Genomic DNA, 18,766 nt, shown 5'->3' with positions numbered 1-18,766 from the left:
GAACTGTGAGAATATTCTTCTCCCAATGATTTGCTTATGTATTTCCAATTTTCTGATAAGAGTGGACACTGCACTTTCTGGCAGGATTGAATTGAAATTGTCACCCTGCAGGTTCATTTTGGCATACAGATCGGCTAGGTATGCCACATCTCCACGTAGAAGTTCAATCTTGTTTCCCAAGTTCTTGTCGACTTTGAGCAAAATTCAACCAGTGTCAAAAAGATCAAAGAGACTGTTTAAGCAACAGCATATTGATAACAATGCACTTTATTGTGAAGAAGCAATCGTTCAACCTCTTCATCATTATACAGGCAAAACTGGTGAAATATTCTTCTGTTTAATGGATGAGCTTTAATTTTGTTTATAGCAGATATTACTAGAGTCATGTTTGAAAAATGTTGCTGGCTGAGGTTTTTGGCTGTAAGATGTTGTCGATGAATTACACAATGGATTGCAAACAGACTTGGAATTCCTTTCTTCACAAATTCCACTAAACCAGCATGGTGACCTGTCATACTTGATGCTCCATCTGCTTCACAAGAAACCATGTTCCTAATTGGCATACTTTTATCCACAATATACATTTCTCCTTGTCCTAGATTGATTCTCCATTGATATTTGCTTTTTACTTTTTACAAAAGAGAATCTTTTCATACACGCTTCCATTTTTAGTAAACCATACATATGCTATCAGCAATGCCTTATTGTCACGTACAGTTGATTCATTCAGTTGTATCCTAAATTCTGTTGGGGTTTTTTGTAACTCTGTGCATAGTCTTCACTCATTTCATCAGTACGATGAGCTGTGGAGTTATTACTCGGAGGAATTGATTTTAAAGTACATATCTTTATTTTCAGAACGGGGTGATCACTTCTGATACAGCAGGAGTTACTTATTTTTCACCAATTGAATGAGATTTTCCACACTTTGTTATCATTTTGGAAATGTTGTTACAAGAAATGAGATGACTATCAAGGTTATTTTTAGTATTGTTGACAAATTACTCGAGTGTGCAACACTTTTCAAATGGAAATGAGTAATACCATAAGTAACCTTTCTGGGTATATCTTAAGGAAGTGTTCTTGCAATCTTGATGGTTTCATGGTGTCATTAGACAGTACTGTATTACAAATAAGAAGCATGGGGCGTCGCTGATCTACTGGGAACGGAATAAAACCACTCGCCAGGTGTGTAACATTTATTCACGCACTTTCTGTGTCTTGGCAGGATTAGAATTCAAGGCTTCACGCCTTCACACTGATGTCCATCGTTAACAGGGCTACATTAAAATAACAAAACACAAACTGAGAATGCTTATCTGATCAACCAACACACAAAGTTGCTGGTGAACGCAGCAGGCCAGGCAGCATCTCTAGGAAGAGGTACAGTTGGGAAGGGTCTCGGCCTGAAAAGTCAACTGTACCTCTTCCTAAAGATGCTGCCTGGCCTGCTGCATTCGCCAGCAACTTTGATTTGTCTTGCTTGAATTTCCAGCATCTGCAGAATTCCTCGTGTTTGCATGCTTATCTGAGCTTGACGACGGTAATGAGTTGACACAGGTGGAATATGGTAGTGGCACGTAAAGGAAGGGCACGGTGAAGAGAAAGATTATCACAACAGCGAAAATTATGCTAATGAGGATTCAGATTGGAACCTGCATGCTAGTTGGGATAGAGCTAGTGCTTGGCCAACACCCTTTATACTATTACAGTGAGCGCGATTGACCAATCTCGTAAAGCGGTCTCAAAATCCACAAAGATCGTTCTTGACAGCAGATATGAAGCCAAGGTCACTTTGAACAACTCACGAGTAATCCTCGGGGTTGGCACATTCACTGATTGGCTCTATTTCACAGTTTGTTTCTGGCCAGTGCTGTACGGTTGCACTAACTATTTTCCGTAGATTTGTGGAGAAATTTGAAAGGGTGTATTTGACATACCAACTGTTAAAATGCATGAACTCGTTCTGTGCCCCGAGTCAAGGAGAACTGTTCGGCAACCTGCTTGCTAATTTATGCAACCCTAATAATACGTGTTTGTTTTGTAAAGTCGAATGAGGTTGCCGACTGTCAGACTCATTGTGACGACGAGTGCTCACGTCCTACAGAGCCAGATATCTTCCTCTGTTCCAGTGTCTCATGTTTTTGTCTGAAAGTGCCGGCTCTACTAAAGGTCGGTTGGGTTTCATGCTTCAAGTGGCGGTGCCGCTAATCCCAACAACCACCCCCCCAACATCTTAGAAACATAGAAAACATACAGCACAATACAGGCCTTTTGGCCCACAAAGTTGTGCCAAACATGTCCCTACCTTAGAAATTAGTCGGGTTACCCATAGCCCTCTATTTTTCTAAACTCCATGTACCTATCTAAAAGTCTCTTAAAAGACCCTATCGTATCCACCTCCATCACTGTTGCCGGCAGCCCATTCCACGCACTCACCACTCTCTGCGTAAAAAACCTACCTCGACATCTCCTCTGTACCTACTCCCAAGCACCTTAAACCTGTGACCTCTTGTGGCAGCCATTTCAGCCCTGGGAAAAAGCATCTGACTATCCATAAGATCAATGCCTCTCATCACCTTATACACTTCTATGAGGTCACCTCTCATCCTTCGTCGCTCCAAGGGGAAAAGGTCGAGTTCACTCAACCTACTTTCATAAGGCATGCTCCCCAATCCAGGCAACATCATTATCAACCTCCTCTGCACCGTTTCTATGGTTTCCACATCCTTCCTGTAGTAAGGCGACCAGAAATGAGCACAGTACTCCAAGTGGGGTCTGACCAGGGTCCTGTACAGCTGCAACATTACCTCTTGGCTCCCAAATTCACTTCCACGTTTAATGAAGGCCAATACACCGTACGCCACAGCGTCAACCTGCGCAGCTGCTTTGAGCGTCCTTTGGACTCAGACCCCAAGATCCCTCTGATCCTCTACACTGCAAGAGTCTTACCATTATACTACATTCTGCCATTATATTTGACCTACCAAAATGAACCACTTCACATTTATTCCGGTTGAACTTCATTTGCCACTTTTCAGCCCAGTTTTGCATACTATCAATGTCCTGCTGCAACCTCTGACAGCCATCTACACTATCTACAACACCCCCAACCTTTGTGTCATCAGCAAAATTACTAACCCATCCCTCCACTTCCTCATCCAGGTAATTTAAAAAAATCATGAAGAGTAAGGGTCCCAGAACAGATCCCTAAGGCACACCACTGGTCACCGAACACCATGCAGAATATGACCAGTCTACAACCACACCTTGCTTTCTGTGAGCAAGCCAGTTCTGTATCCACAAAACAATGTCCCCTTGGATCCCATGCCTCCTTACTTTCTCAATAATCCTTGCATGGGGTACCTTATCAAATGCCTTGCTGAAATCCATATACACTACATCTACTGCTTTTCCTTCATCAATGTGTTCAGTCACATCCTCAAAAAATTCAGTCAGGCTCGTAAGGCACGACCTGCCCTTGACAAAGCCATGCTGACTATTCCTAATCATATTATACCTCTCCAAATGTTCATAAATCCTGCCTCTCAGGGTCTTCTCCATCAACTTACCAACCACTGGGGTAAGACTCACTGGTTTATAATTTCCTGGGCTATCTCTACTCCCTTTCTTGAATAAGGGAACAATATCTGCAATCCTCTGGAACCTATCCCATCCCCATTGATGATGCAAAAATCATCACCAGAGGCTCAGCAATCTCCTCCCTCGCCTCTTACAATCGCCTGGGGTACATCTCATCCGGTCCCGGCGACTTTTCCAACTCGATGCTCTCCAAAAGCTCCAGCACATCCTCTTTCTTAATATTTACATGCTCAAGCTTTTCAGTCCGCTGCAAGTCATCACTACAATCACCAAGGTCCTTTTCCCTAGTGAATACTGAAGTAAAGTATTCATTAAGTGCATCTGCTATTTCCTCCGGTTTCATACACACGTTCCCACTGTCATACTTGATAGATTCTATTTGTTCATGTCTTATCCTCTTGCTCTTCACATACTTGTAGAATGCCTTGGGGTTTTCCTTAATCCTGCCCACCAAGCCCTTGTCATGGCCCCTTCTGGCTCTCCTAATTTCCTTATTAAGCTCCTTCCTGTAATACTTTATACTTTATTGTTGCTAAACAATTGATACTAGAACGTACAATCATCACAGCGATATTTGATTCTGCCCTTCCCGCTCCTTGCATTACAAATAGATAATAAATATTAAAAATTTAATTTATAAAACATAAATAGAAAATGGAAAGTAAGGTAGTGCAAAAAAAACCGAGAGGCAGATCCGGATATTTGGAGGGTATGGCCCAGATGCGGGTCAGGATTTATTCAGCAGTTTTATCACAGATGGAAAGAAGCTGTTCCCAAATCTGCCCATATGAATCTTCAAGCTTCTGAGCCTTCTCCCAGAGGGAAGTGGGACGAAAAGTGTGTTGGCTGGGTGGGTCATGTCCTTGATTATCCTGGCAGTACTGGTCCGACAGCATGCAGTGTAAAGTGATTTCAAGGACAGAAGATTGGTTTGTGTGACGTGCTGCACCGTGTTCATGATCTTCTGCAGCTTCTTTCGGTTTGTGGACTGGACAACTTCCATACCAGGTTGTGATGCATCCTGGAAGAACGCTTTCTACGGTGCATCTATAAAAATTAGTGAAGGTTTTAGGGGACAGGACAAATTTCTTTAGTTTTCTCGGGAAGTAAAGGCACTGGTGGGCCTTCTTGGCAGTGGGCTCTGCTTGGTTGGACCAAGTCAGGTCATTTGTGATATTGACTCCAAGGAACTTAAAGTTTTTGACCTGTTCCACTTGCGCACCACCGATGTAAATTGGGTTGTGCGGTTCACTACTCCTTCTGAAGTCAACAACCAATTCCTTCGTCTTGCTGAGGCAATACATTATTGTCTTCGCACCATGCCACCAGGTTCTTAATTTCTTCTCTGTACCCAGACTCATCATTACCCAAGATACAGCCTACAATTGTTGTGTCATCAGCAAACTTATATATTGTTAGCCATATAATCTTCTAGATCTCTAACATTACCGGCACTTTGAACCTTTTGTAAGCTTTTATTTTCTTCTTGACTAGATTTACTACAGCCTTTGTACACCACGGATCCTGTACCCTACCATAATTTCCTTGAACGATGCCCAATGATTTCAATTTCATAACGCCACATTGAGAACACGAAACTGCCCCCGGTGGGAAACACTGTTCCACAGAAAGAGGTGGAAACAACCCAGTCCATCACATGCCAACTGCTCGCCACCATTGAGAATACTGACATGGAGCGCTGCCGCAGGAAGCAGCATCGATCACCAAGGACCCCACAGTCCAGGCTATTCTCTCCTCTCACGACTACCATCAGGTAGAGGGAGCAGGAGTCATAGGTCCCACAGAATCAGATTCGGAAACAGTTATTACCCTAAAGGCATGAGGTTCCTATAATGACATGGATAACTTCGCTCACCACAATATCATAAGGGGAACGCTGGTGGCGGACCCAAATGCAGGATTCAGACACTGAAGTACTAGAAACAGGACTAGGTGAGTCAAGAAAGCAAAGGAAGTGGGAAGAAACAACACTGGACCTGGCACAGGCCCTGGATGAGACTAGGATACAGGACCTGGGCTAGGACTAGACTAGGAAAGCGGGACCTGGACGAGGAGCTAGGAACTTGGAATCTGGACAAGGACTCCGAGCCAGAGACTGGACAGGGACCCGGAACGTGGGTCTTGACTCTGGCTTGGACTCCAGATCTAGGCGAGGACAAGACGTGGCTACAGGACATGTCGTGGCTATAGGACTGTACGCGAGACTCCTGTGCAGGATGAGGCACATGGACAGAACGAGAACCCGAAGCCTTGACTTGTTCTTGGGAGAACAGGAACACAGGGACTTGGTCTTGAGAGGACACAAACACAGGGAATTGGTCTTGGGAGGACAGAAACACAGGGAATTGGTCTTGGGAGGACAGAAACATGGAACACAGAGGCGGGACCCCTCCCTGGGAACAGGACTTGGGGCCAGGGCTCTACACAGAGTCAGGACCCCTGCTAGGGAGTAGGATGTAGGGCCAGGACACATACACAGAATACTGAGAGACAGATCTCCAGTCAAGGTAGCGGCAAACGGCCGGACCTGTCTGTCCATCGTTGTGTGGTCTCCGTATCCATGTCCTGCATCTAAAAGGGTTCCCGGCCCTGTACCCTGGAAGGATCCTGACCCTGTGACAACAAGAGTCCTGACTCCGTCCTGTGTCTAAGGAGGATTCCCGGCTCTATGTTTCATGTACTGTGTCTGAGTCTGTCCCATGAATAAGAAGAGTTCCTGGCTCTGGAGGCTTCAAGTATCAAGTCCTGGCCCTGGAGGCTTCAAGTATCAAGTCCTGGCCCTGGAGGTCCGTGATTCCGAGTCCTAGCCCAAACCTTTAGTCCCAGCCTAGTCCAAGGCCTGAGTCCTTGTCCAGTACTCTATTCCTGCTTCCATTTTGCTCTCCTTGTAACAAGCAATAAACTTAATTTAAGTTAACCTCACAAGATGTGTCTTGCATTTGGGTCTGCTACCAGCACCCCCCACTCTGACAGGACCTACCGAGTGGAGGCGAGGGCACAAAGAGATGGTTCTCAACACAAGGTAGTGGCAAACAGCCGGACCTACCTAGTGAAGGCATGGGCACAGAGACAGTTCTCAACTCAAGGTAGCGGCAAATGGCCAGACCTACCTAGCGAAAGCATGGACACAAAGACAGTTCCAAACAACGAAAGACAGTTCCTTATCTAGACACAGCAAGGCTCCAGTCTTGCTCCAACATTAGAACCTGACAGCGATACAGATGAGGACTCCGGCGAGGTTGCAGGTAAAGGCTTCTGGCATAGGTTGCAGGCAAAGGCTTCTGGCATAGGTTGCAGGCAAGGCTACAGGAGGAAGGTGAAGGGAACAGTTCAGCAAATGAAGCTGAACCCAGGAGCTATTTATGTAGCCAACCCAAAATGAGAATCAGGTGCCTCAATTAGAGTACCCAACAGAATAAGAGAAAACCGGAAAACCTGGAATAAGGAACGATGGACTGGACCGTGAACCGGAATGTGGACCTCACGGACGGGACAATGACACACCAGCTCTGAACTGATTGTATAGCTTCACTTTCAAGGACCCCAGAACTTAGGCTCACGGTATTATTTTGTATATACACAATTTGTCTTCCTTTACACATAACTTGTTTGTCCATCTCTGTGTATGTACAGTACATGTTTCCATATATTCAATTGTATGGGTTTATTTTCCTGTAAATCATTGCAAAAACTTATCTCAAGGTAGTGCAGTATATGGTAATACAGTATCTGATCATAAGTTTTACTTTGACTTTGTTATTCCTTCTCGAACAGTGGGATAGTTCACAGGACTGTAAAACTGTCGCAGCTATTTTGTCACGTTGATACGGATAAGGAGTCGATTCCTGCCCTTTCAAGCCTGGGCTTCACTCTTATGTAGTTCCCAGCATTTCTCTCTCTGCAGCAGAGTGTCCTGCCATAGCCTGTCGGCACACTTCGCCTCTCTGTCGCTCTTTACTGAGTTTACAGAAGGATCTGTGCGGGGTCAAGTGAATGCGAAACTAAAACTTTCACATCAGCAAAGTGATTCCCCGAAACTAATGAAAATAAAATCAAGATAGAGAGTTTCCGAGTATTGGAGTTGGTGCAAAGTTCAGAGAAGCCGGAAGTTTTGCACTCAGCACGCGAGCTTGGGCGATACAGATCAAAACGAGTAAGATAAACAAGTTACTAATCCACTTACATTCGCTCAGTCCGTCTGATTATTCTGAGCGCTGAATGAGACAACACGATCTTGTCACCACAAGACCGTCGAATACTGGGTAATAGTAAATCAAATCAAACCTCAGGGTTCGCGAGAAGTGTGTTGCGACCGAGCCAAGAAGCATTCCGCTTTTCTAAGGTCGCCCTGGCATTGAAGGTGGTGCGCATCCGTGAGAGAGAGAGAGAGGACGACATTTTGTGGGTGCTAGCATTTTAAACATTTATTTCATAGGTAAGTTTGAACGGCATTAGATACGGGGAAACGTTGTCCCATAACGGAGACCTGTGAATTCAAAGCGCACGGGTTGAAGGGTAAGATGTTGGGAGGAAATCAAATCCTCTAGAGTTAGACCAACCTTCCTCTAGCATTATTTTTGTTAGCACAATTTGTCTTCTTTAGCACAAAGCTTGTCTATCCATCTTTGTATATGTAGAGTATGTTTCCATAAATTCAACTGGATGTCTTTGTTTTCCTGTAAATTACTGCAAAAACTTATCACAAAGTAGTGCAGTATATGGTAACAAAGACATACTTTGATGCCAAGTTTTACTTTGATTTCGTTGTGCCTTCTGGAACAGTAGGATAGTTCACAGGGCTGTGAAACTGTCGCCGCTCAGTTCTCACGTTGATACTGACCACCCGAGCCCGGGCTTCTCTGTTGTGTAGTTCCCAGCATTTCTCTCTCTGGAGCAGAGTGTCCACCCATAGTCTGTCGGCACGCTTGACATCTCTTTCGCTGTTTACAGAGTTTACAGAGGGGTCTATGTGGGGTGGAGTGAATGTGAAACTAAACTTGCACATCAGGAATGAAGTTGCCCGAAATTAATGAAAATAAAATCAAGGTGGAGTGTTTGCGCGCATTGTATAAAGCAACATTCAGAGAAGCCAGAAGTTTTGCACTCAATACGGGAACTTGTGCAAAACAGGTCGAAGCGAATAAGATAAACATGTTACCGTTCGTGCTTCCATTCGCTTTCTCAGTCCGTCTGATTATTTTCAATGCTGGATCAGACACAAGCCTGCTGAACACTGGGTAAAAGTAGATTAACTCAAACCTGCGGGTTTGCGGGGAGCGTGTTGACGGCCGAGCCAAGAAGCCTCCCGCGTTTGTAAGTGCGCCCTAGTTTTTGGAGGTGATGCGCATCCGTGAGCGAGAGGATGACATTGTATGGGCGCTAGAATTTTAAATATTTATTTCATAAAAAGGTGAGGGCATATTTGAACGATATTAGATGCGGACAGACGTTGCCCCATAACGGAAACCTGTGAAGTAAAAGGCCACGGATTGAAGGGTGAGATGTTTAGAGGGATTCGGAGGAAAACAAATCCTCTGCATCAGTCCTGTTCAACATTTTGCCCTGGATGTAATAATCTACAGCTCACAGTACGTTAGCGTGATCAGTAAGTTTTAGATATAATAATCTAAAATAATTGTCAATACTTTTTTTAGGAGAGAATTATATCTTTAGCCAATTCTCCTGGGGGGGCGGGGGGGGGAACAGGTAGTTTCGCTTAGCTTACCTTTCTTTCCCTTCTTTCCCTTTCATAAATTTTAAAAACTCAGAAGGCAAACATAATAAATTTCTGTTAAATAACTGGTTTAAGCCAAAATGTGACAATTTTTCTAAACGTAGTCTCGGTTGGTTTAATTTAAATATCGGTTGTAAACTGATTTTACTTAATGGTATTTACAACATGAAAATTTGTTGACAACGTTGAATAGTAAGGTGACTAAAAACCTTAAGACAAAGAAATATCAATAAAAATGTAACGAAAGGAAAAGACTGGAAAAGACAAATGTAGGTCCCCTGCAGGCAGAAACAGGTGAGTTGATTATGGGGAGCAAGGACATGGCAGACCAATTGAATAATTACTTTGGTTCTGTCTTCACTAAGGAGGACATAAATAATCTTCCAGAAATAGTAGGGGACAGAGGGTCCAGTGAGATGGAGGAACTGAGCGAAATACATGTTAGTAGGGAAGTGGTGTTAGGTAAATTGAAGGGATTAAAGGCAGATAAATCCCCAGGGCCAGATGGTCTGCATCCCAGGGTGCTTAAGGAAGTAGCCCAAGAAATAGTGGATGCATAAGGGATAATTTTTCAAAACTCGTTAGATTCTGGACTAGTTCCTGAGGATTGGAGGGTGGCTAATATAACTCCACTTTTTAAAAAAGGAGGGAGAGAGAAACAGGGGAATTATAGACCGGTTAGCCTAACGTCGGTGGTGGGGAAACTGCTGGAGTCAGTTATCAAGGATGTGATAACAGCACATTTGGAAAGTGGTGAAATGATCGGACAAAGTCAGCATGGTTTTGTGAAAGGAAAATCATGTCTGACGAATCTCATAGAATTTTTTGAGGATGTAACTAGTAAAGTAGATAGGGGAGAACCAGTGGATGTGGTATATTTGGATTTTCAGAAGGCTTTTGACAAGGTACCACACAGGAGATTAGTGTGCAAACTTAAAGCACACGGTATTGGGGGTAAGGTATTGGTGTGGGTGGAGAGTTGGTTAGCAGACAGGAAGCAAAGAGTGGGAATAAACGGGACCTTTTCAGAATGGCAGGCGGTGACTAGTGGGGTACCGCAAGGCTCAGTGCTGGGACCCCAGTTGTTTACAATAAATATTAATGACTTGGATGAGGGAATTAAATGCAGCATCTCCAAGTTTGCGGATGACACGAAGCTAGGTGGCAGTGTGAGGAGGATGCTAAGAGGATGCAGGGTAACTTGGATAGGTTGGGTGAGTGGGCAAATTCATGGCAGATGCAATTTAATGTGGATAAATGTGAAGTTATCCACGTTGGTGGCAAAAATAGGAAAACAGATTATTATCTGAATGGTGGCCGATTAGGAAAAGGGGAGGTGCAACGTGACCTGGGTGTCATTATACACCAGTCATTGAAAGTGGGCATGCAGGTACAGCAGGCGGTGAAAAAGGCGAATGGTATGCTGGCATTTATAGCGAGAGGATATGAGTACAGGAGCAGGGAGGTACTACTGCAGTTGTACAAGGCCTTGGTGAGACCGCACCTGGAGTATTGTGTGCAGTTTTGGTCCCCTAATCTGAGGAAAGACATCCTTGCCATAGAAGGAGTACAGAGAAGGTTCACCAGATTGATTCCTGGGATGGCAGGACTTTCATATGAAGAAAGAATGGATGAACTGGGTTTGTACTCGTTGGAATTTAGAAGATTGAGGGGGTATCTGATTGAAACGTATAAAATCCTAAAGGGATTGGACAGGCTAGATGCAGGAAGATTGTTCCCGATGTTGGGGAAGTCCAGAACGAGAGGCCACAGTTTGAGGATAGAGGGGAAGCCTTTTAGGACTGAGATTAGGAAAAACTTCTTCACACAGAGAGTGGTGAATCTGTAGAATTCTCTGCCACAGGAAACAGTTGAGGCCAGTTCATTGGCTATATTTAAGAGGGAGTTAGATATGGCCCTTGTGGCTACGGGGGTCAGGGGGTATGGAGGGAAGGCTGGGGCGGTGTTCTGAGTTGGATGATCAGCCATGATCATAATAAATGGCGGTGCAGGCTCGAAGGGCTGAATGGCCTACTCCTGCACCTATTTTCTATGTTTCTATGTTTCTATGAAAGACACAATTTTTTGCAAGATTTTGAGAAAACATTTTCTTGCTAAGTAGCATGATCAGGCTCACATATAGGCCTAGCATGTGAAACCAATGACATTCACTGGCCTACACTGCGGAAAGTGGAGGGCGTTGCCCGGGCTGACTGCCTGCCCCTTTGCCGAGGATAGGTTCGTTCCCGGCTGTCCTTGGGGCGGTCGCAATGGGTACAGTGGGGGACTTCCGGGAGCGGTGTACTCCCCTCCCCAGGGGTATTGACTGATTTACAGATGGTAGTTACCATACTTTATTCTGAGTGTACTCACTGTCTTGTAAATATTGAATGCCTGTACCTTGCGTATCTATTGTAAATAAATGTTTACAGTTTTGGAAAAAAAACACCTGTGCTTACAGTTTGCCGCAGACCTGGCACAATTGAGTCGGACAACTCGGATCACCAATTTATGTGAAGCTCATTGATAAGTAGCTTTCATTGTTGGACGGATTTTATTGTGCCTGTTGTTGCACTCCGGCAGTAAAGTGACTCAGCAGATTGTAATTCTTCAGCATTAACCTAGTGATAGTTGTCCTCTGCCATCTCACACCCCCTCTTCAAAAGTCGCCACATTTGACCGTGTTTAGAACAAAAAAATTCTCTCCAATTGTCTATGGCACCGTTCGAGTTTGTTCGCTGCCATAAATCAGTCGGCGGTACGTAAGGGGAAATTGTAGAAGATAATTTGAGAGGGAAAGGCTGACGTCACAGCCTAATATTGGGCAATCCACTCAATACTCGAAAAACGCACTTCATGCTCCTCATCAGCCCACCGTCATCCCCTGCATGCAATACTGCACTCACCAATTATCAATGGCCTCTCCTATCTCGCGTCACAAACCGAGAATGGACCCAACCAAATAAACACGGTCCTACTGCGCACTGCCTATTGGGTTCAGAGACCTCTGACAAGATTGCCCACTGGGGTGCTCGGTCTTTGCGCTCCACTGCGAGCTCTGGCGTCGCAGGAAGTTCAAAAGCCGTTATTTATTTCTTTAATCTCGTACTCTCGCGGAACCCCGGTTGAGAATCCCTGCTCTAGTCAAGAGTAGCTGAAATGGGGGACGCACTCTCTGAAGAGTATTGGAGGCAGAGATTCGCAGAACAATCAAAATAACTATCTGAATGAGGACCTGCAAAGAGCTGATAAGACCATGATAGAATTCTCAGCCTCAATCTGCTGCCTTTTCTTAGTATCACTTCATGTCCTGGCCAATCAAGAATCTATCAACCTCTGCCTTAAATATACATAAAGAGTTGCCTTCCACAGCTGCCTGTGGCAAAGAATTGCAGCGGTTCACCACTCTCTGGCTAAAGAAATTCCTCCTTATCTCCATTCTAAAAGGACACCCCTATGTACTGTGGCTGTATCTTAAACACTCCAACAAGAAGAATCATCCTCTCTTCATCTACTCTATCAAGTGCTTTATCCATTAGATATGTTTCAATGAGGTCACCCCTCATTTTTCTGATTTCCTGTGAATCCAGGCCCAGAGCCATCAAACACTCTTCATATGACAAACCATTCCATCCTGAAATCATTTTCCTGAACCCCCTTTGAACCCCCTCCACTTTCAGCACATCCTTTCTAAGATAAGGGGCCCAAAACTGTTCACAATCATCCAAGTGAGGCCTCACCAGTGCTTTATCAATCTCAACTTTACCTCCTTGCTTTTATGTTCGAGTCCTCTTGAAATGAATGCTAACATTTCATTTGCCTTCCTCACCACAGACTCAACCTGCAAATTAATCTTTAGGGAATCACGCACAAGGACTCTCTAGTCACTTTGCTCCTCAACTTTTTGTATTTTCTCTCCATTTAGAAAATAGTTACCCTTTTGTTTCTTCCACTAAAGTGCATGACCATACACTTCCTGACAGTGTATTCCATCTGCCACTTATTTGCCCATTCTAGTAAGCTGTCCAAGTCGTTCTGTAGTCTTTCCACTTCCTCAAAACTACTTGCCCTTCCATCTACCTTCATATCATCTGCAAAACTTTGCAACAAAACCACCAAATCCATTATCCTAATCATTGACATGGAACGTAAAAAGAAGTGGTCCCAACAGACTCCTGTGGAGCACCACTATCCAGCAGCAACAAACCAGAAAAGGCTCCCTTTATTCCCTCTCTTTGCTTCCTGCCAATCAGCCACTGCTTGCTTTTCTGATGCTGGAATCTTTCATGTAACACCATGGGCTCATAACTATTTAAACAGCTTCATGTGTGGCACCTTGTCAAAGGCCTTCTGAAAATCCAAGTACACAACATCAGCCAACTCTCCTTTGTCTCTCCTTCTTGTTACTTCTTCAAAGAATTCCAGCAGATCTGTTGGGCAAGATATTCCCTTGAGGGAACCATGCTGACTACAACCTATTTTAGCATATCCCTCCAAGTATCCTGGGATCTCATCCTTAATAATTAACTCCAACATCTACCCAACCTGTGAGGTCAGACTAACTGACCTATAGTTTCCTTTTTTCTACCTCTCTCGTTTCTTGAACAGTTTTGTGACATTAGCAAATTTCCAGTATTCTGGAGCCATTCCAGGATCTGATGATTCTTGAAAGATCATTACTATGGCCACCATGATCTCTTCAGACCCTTCTTTCAGAACTCTGGGGTGTATACCATCTGGTCCAGGTGACTTATTTACCTTCAGACCTTTCATTTTCCTGAGAACCTTCTCTCCAGTTACAGTAACTCCACACATTTCGTGATGCCTGACATATGGAACTTCCACCATACTACTGGTGTCTTCCATCATGAAGACTGCTGCAAAATACTTATTCACCATTTCATTGTCCCGCATTACTATCTCTCCAGCATTGTTTTACAGCAGTCCGAGATCCACTCTCGCCTCTTTTACACCTTATATATCTGGAGAAACTTTTCTTATCCTCTTTAATATTATCGTCTAACTTACTTTTGTATCCCATCTTTACCTTCTAATGGCCTTTTTAGTTGTCTGCTCTTGGTTTTTAAAAGCTTCCCAATCCTCTAACTTCCAACTAATATTTGCTCTACTACATGCCGTCTCTTTCACTTTTATGCTTGCATTGACGTCTCTTGTTAGCCATGATGTGTCATATTTGCTTTAGAGTACTTCTTCCTCTTTGGTATGTGCTTTGCAAATTGCTTCCAGAAATTGCAGACATTGCTACTCTGCTGTTTATCCCTGCCAGTGTTCTTTTCCAGTCAATTCTATCCAACTTCTCTCTCATGTCTCTGTAATTCTCTTTACGCCACTGTAATACTGATACATCTGACTTTAGCTCTCCTTCTCAAATTTCAGGGTGAATTCGATCATATTATATAATCACTTTCTTCTAAAGGTTCTTTTACCTTAAGATCTCGAATCAATTCTGGTTCATTGCAGAACACCCAGGCCAAAATAGCTGATCCTCTAGTGGGCTCAACCATGAGCTGCTCTTAAAAGCCATCTTGTAGGCACTCAAGAAATCCACCCTCTTGGAGTCCAGCATCAACCTGATTTTCCCAATTTACCTGCATATTGAAATACCCCATGACTATCATAATATTGCCCTTTTGGCATGCATTTTCTGTCTCCTGTTTTAAGTTGTAGGCCACATCCTTACTACTGTTTTGGGGTCTGTCTATAATGCCCATCAGGGTCTTTCTACCCTTGCAGTTCCTTAGCTCTATCCACAATGATTCAACACCTTCTGGCGCTATGTCACCTCTTTCTAATTATTTGTTTTCATTTTTTACCAACAGCAATGCCGCCCACCCTGACACCCTCCCCCACCCCCCACCTTCCTGACTGTCCTTTCAAAACAATGTGTATCCTTGGACATTAAGTTTCCAGCTGTAATCTTCTTTCAGCCATGATTCATTGATGCCTGCAGCATTATACCTGCCAATCTGTAACTGTGCTGCAATTTCATATACTGCGCACATTCAAATACAACACCTTCAGTCCTATATTCACCCTTTTTTCTATTTTGTCCACCTTTTACATTGCAACTCATCCTGTTGCCTGCAATTTTGTCTCATTCAACAGCCTCTCCTCACTACACATTCCCTCTGTTTGTAAACCAGCTCACTCATCTTCAGCACCATTATCCGCCTTTCCTACAATGCATCTCATATTGAAATATATGCAGTTCAGGACACTAATCACACCATGCGTAACCTTTTGCTTCCTAAATTTGTCTGAGTTCTTACCAACATCTGTCTCCACAACCTCTCCACCAACTGTTCCAGCACTCTGGTTCCCATCCCACTGCTTCTCCAGTTTAAACCCCACCGTGCAACACTACCAAACATTACCTCTAGGATATTAGTCCCCCTCCAGTTCATGTGTATGCTGTCCCTTCTGTACAAATCCCACCTTCCCCGTAAGAAAGCCTAATGATCCACAAATCTTGTGCCCTCCCTCCTACATCAACTCGTTTGCCATGTTTTAAACTGTATAATCTTCCTAGTTCTAGCCTCACTAGTACGTGGCACTGGTAGCAATCCTGAGATCAAAAAACCCCAGGGATCCCACCCTTTAACTTAGCACTTACTCTTTGAACTCCCTGTGCAGAACCTCATCACTCATCCTACCCAGTTCATTGGTACCTACAGTATATGGACCATAACATCTGGTTGTTCACCCGCCCACGTAAGAATGCTGAGGACTTGATCCGAGATATCCCGAACTCTGGCACCCAGGAGGCAACATACCATCCTGGAATCTCGTTCTCGCTTACAGACCACCCTGCCTGTACTTCTAACTAGTGAATCTCTTATCATCCCAGCATACATCTTCCCCCCGCTTCCCTTCTGAGTCACAGAGGCAGACTCCATGCCAGAGACCCAACTGCTGTGACTTTCCTCTGCTATGTCATTCTCCGAACAATATGAAGTGATATTCATATTGTTGAGGGAGATAGCCTCTGGCTCTTTAATTCCTTCCCCCTTGCTGACTATCTCCCAGTTTTCTGTGTCTTGCACCTTGGGTGTAACTATCTCTCTATATGTCCTATCTATCACCCTGTCAGTCTCCGAAATGATGTGGAGTTTAACCAGTTCCAGCTCCAACTCCATAAACATGGTTTGTTAGAATCTGTAGTTGAATGTATTTCTCGCAGTTGTAGTCGTCAGGGACCTGGACATCTCCCTTCCTTCCCACATCCTTAAGAGATGCATTCCACTATTGTGCCTATCATCCATACTGTCCTAGCTGAGCAGATATATTGAAGAGAACAAAATAACTTGAGCTTTTGTTCCTCAGCTTTCTCTTTTTTTTAATTTTTGTTTTTGTTGAAGGAATGACACAATACAGAATATATAATGGATTACATTTTCCTCCATTTTGCTTTAGTATCGTACCCCCAAAACAAACCTCCCCCCCACCCGCCCTCCCCGAACATAACATGGCAGCTAACATATCTGCAAGACAACAATTCACAGATACAAGTACGGACATTTCACAACCGTACCCCCACACTACTTCAATACGACAGCACATACACATCTGCAACATGTCAGATGATCCAAAATACACTCATATTTACAATTCATCAACCACCCTGTGAGGTAAATTATAAGTGCGTTAAATGGGAGGCAACTTCCTAAGTACAATCAAATGCCCTCAACTAGTAGGTAATTCCTTAAGACTCCCAAAATATGATAAGAAAAGTCCCCATTTCGAATAGAACTTTTTCACAGACCCCCTCAAAGTGAATTTAATCTTTTCTAATTTCAGAAAAAACATTACATCTTCTAACCAAGCAGCAGCAGTTGGGGGAGTGGCAGATTTCCAAACCAGCAAAATTCTCCTACGGGTCAATAGCGATGTAAATGCAATGATATCCGACTGGCTTGCATTTAAACCCAAATCATCATCTGCCATACCAAATACAGCTATAAGTGGGCAAGGTCTCAGTGTCACCCCCAAAACCTCACTGATAATTTTAAAAACCAGTGCCCAATAGTCATCAAGCCGAGGGCATGGCCAAAATGCATGTATTAAACCAGCCGGAGAGAAGGAACACCTGTCACAGCCAGCGTCTGTCCCAGGGTATATGTCTGCAAGTCTGGCTTTACTTAAATGTACCCTGTGTAAAACTTTGAATTGTATGAGCCCCAGTCTAGCACATGATGATGAGAAATGAACCCTATTCAATACTTCAGTCCTGACGAAGGGTCTCGGCCTGAAACGTCGTCTGCACCTCTTCCTACAGATGCTGCTTGGCCTGCTGCGTTCACCAGCAACTTTGATGTGTGTTGCTCAATACTTCAGAGCTGACCGACAGAATAGTCGTATATGGTAACCTATCAAAACTCTGATAATAACTTTATTTTGAAGTTTGAACTTTGAACACAGCAAATTACAGCTCTTGCTGAAAGTTTCTTCTTACAGTTGTCAATCAAGTGAAGGAGGAAAGAAGCTGTGATTTTCTTGCTGATCATTTCTGGAATACAGATACTGTGGATTCTGGTTAATTGGGCCAGTGGTTAATCAGGTCAGCCAGTTATTTGGGATAATGCTTAAAGAGCAAATCCTCATAGAGGAAACTGTCAGGATTCCCTTCCTTTACTTGGGACACTATGCTGCTTAACTGGGGAAGGAGATTGTTGTTGAACAAGTTAACTAGCTTTAGTTCCACACATTTATGTGGCTGTTGGATGCTACACCTTGCTTAGACTAAACAGTTTTTCTGTCCAATATTTTTATTAATTTATATATATAACAATACAGAGTGCAGGGAAAAAATATATGTCAGTACATTCAACTGAATCGCATATAAAGACTCCTTAAACACGAGAAAATCTGTAGATGCTGGAATTTCAAGCAACACACATAAAAGTTGCCGGTGAACGCAGGAGGCCAGGCAGCATCTCTAGGAAGAGGTACAGTCAACGTTTCGGGCCAAGACCTTTTGTCAGGACCAACTGAAAGAAGATTTAGTAAGAGATTTGAAAGTGGGAGGAGGAGGGGGAGATCCAAAATGATAGGAGAAGACAGGAGGGGGAGGGATGGAGCCAAGAGCTGGACAGTTGATTGGCAAAAGGGATATGAGAGGATCATGGGACAGGAGGCCCAGGGAGAAAGAAAAGGGGGAGGGGGGAAAAGCCCAGAGGATGGGCAAGGGGTATAGTGAGGGGGAAAGAGGGAGAAAAAGAAGAGAGAGTAAAAGAATGTGTGTATATAAATAAATAACGGATGGGGTACAAGGGGGAGGTGGAGCATTAGCGGAAGTTTGAGAAGTCAATGTTCATGCCATCAGGCTGGAGTCTACCCAGAGGGAATATAAGGTGCTGTTCCTCCAACCTGAGTGTGGCTTCATCTTGA

The 18,766-nt window shown here is 43.9% G+C and overlaps 1 protein-coding gene and 1 pseudogene across 8 annotated transcripts in view; both read left to right on the top strand.

The window, feature by feature from the left end:
• The window catches only part of LOC140204100 (interferon-inducible GTPase 5-like), a 628,716-nt gene that overhangs the window by 595,026 nt on the left and 14,924 nt on the right, over positions 1-18,766 (top strand). The gene's annotated exons all lie outside the window — the stretch shown is intronic.
• Positions 7,763-18,766, top strand: part of LOC140204102 (interferon-inducible GTPase 5-like) — a 98,005-nt pseudogene continuing 87,001 nt past the window's right edge.

Source organism: Mobula birostris, chromosome 10 (assembly GCF_030028105.1).
Source record: "Mobula birostris isolate sMobBir1 chromosome 10, sMobBir1.hap1, whole genome shotgun sequence".
Classification (NCBI taxonomy): Eukaryota; Metazoa; Chordata; class Chondrichthyes; order Myliobatiformes; family Myliobatidae; genus Mobula; species Mobula birostris.
The sequence above is the reverse complement of the archived record's forward strand: the minus strand, read 5'-3'. Positions and strand labels throughout refer to the sequence as shown.